The 1,368-nt window shown below is 34.3% G+C and overlaps 1 long non-coding RNA gene across 1 annotated transcript; it reads right to left on the bottom strand.

Moving 5' to 3' along the window:
• Positions 1-91: 91 nt before the first annotated feature.
• LOC107678119 (uncharacterized) lies at positions 92-1,255 on the bottom strand. The gene is made up of 3 exons (XR_001632915.1): positions 929-1,255; positions 676-720; positions 92-178 (listed from the first exon to the last, which is right to left on the bottom strand). It is a non-coding gene; the product is annotated as an uncharacterized LOC107678119 (long non-coding RNA).
• Positions 1,256-1,368: the final 113 nt, after the last annotated feature.

The raw sequence follows: 1,368 nt of genomic DNA, 5'->3' as shown, positions 1-1,368 counted from the left end.
CAAATATATATTCTTAAGGACATCAAAACCTAAAATAAAACTCCAGAAAGGTGTACAATATGGGACCTTTAATGAATGTGTTTTTTTTTTGTTTTTTTTTACCTCTGACCAATTCTGTAGTCTTTTGTTGAGCTCAAATATTCTGTAGTCTGTTTGATTTCCATACGGTGTGTGCCTCCTGTAACATGATAAGAAATGTTTCTTGAGCAGCAAATCATCATATTGGAATGATTTCTAAAGCATCATGTGATACTGAAGACGAGTAATGGCTGCTGAAAATTCAGCTTTGGTATCTCAGGAATAAAATATATTTTTTAAATATAAGAAAACAGTTATTTATATTGTAATAATAGTTCACAGTAAATGGCGAGTATAGGAAACGACTTTAAAAAACATTAAAAAAAACTTACTGACCACAAACCTTTGAACAGTAGTGTATGTATGAATTATATAACAATAAATTTAAACTTTTCTCAAGAAAATAACCAAACAATATGAGTGAATAGCATTTCAATAGGCAGAGCAGGGTCTGAAAAGGCTTGTGGTAGTTTATAATATTCAGTGAAACCAAAAGCTTTTTGTTTTAGTACATCCACTTTGTATTACACCCTGTTGTCTGTCTCCTGAAAATAAACTGCTGTAGACACAAATTTCAACAGCCAAATAAGTACTTACCCTATTCCAGGCTCCATGTAAGAGGGGGGATACATCGGTGTCGGACTGCAATATAAAGAGCATTATTAAGACCTTATAATTAGCAACTATCATAATAAATATCTAGTGTATTATCAGTTTACTTTAGATAGACGTTAGCTAGATGCCAAACAACTACTACTTTAAAACTAGAAAATGGCCACACACACACACATATTAGACAAACACATATTATATCTTCTTCACCATGTAAAACAATAATCACAAGTCTCACCCCACATCTCTATCCAGCATTGCGCCTGGGTGAAATGGAGGGAAGGCACTACCGTTAGGGGGCTCCTTTGGGGAATACAGCTTGAATGACTTGGACGAACAGCCTAGATAATGAGAGAGAACACCATTCAGACATAACAGACTGTACATTCAGATTTAGAGTCCATTCACAGAATATACAGACAGGCCTACAAACACACCCAGTAAAATCCTGATGCATTTAGTGCAACTGTAGGTAAACAAGACGTCTATTTTTGGCCTAACTTCTCCATAACGTCATATTTTTGAATATATTAGGCGGCTTGAGTTATTCGTGCCCCCTGTCTAGCCTTGCAATTAGCTTAGTGAAATGTATGCTGATCTGAGACTGATGGAAATGGTACCTTTAATATTTAATATCTCTCTGAAATAATAAATATGATAAATATATATTGTTAAGAT

Source organism: Sinocyclocheilus anshuiensis, unplaced genomic scaffold, assembly GCF_001515605.1.
Source record: "Sinocyclocheilus anshuiensis isolate Anshui unplaced genomic scaffold, SAMN03320099.WGS_v1.1 scaffold1760, whole genome shotgun sequence".
Taxonomy (NCBI): domain Eukaryota; kingdom Metazoa; phylum Chordata; class Actinopteri; order Cypriniformes; family Cyprinidae; genus Sinocyclocheilus; species Sinocyclocheilus anshuiensis.
The sequence above is the reverse complement of the archived record's forward strand: the minus strand, read 5'-3'. Positions and strand labels throughout refer to the sequence as shown.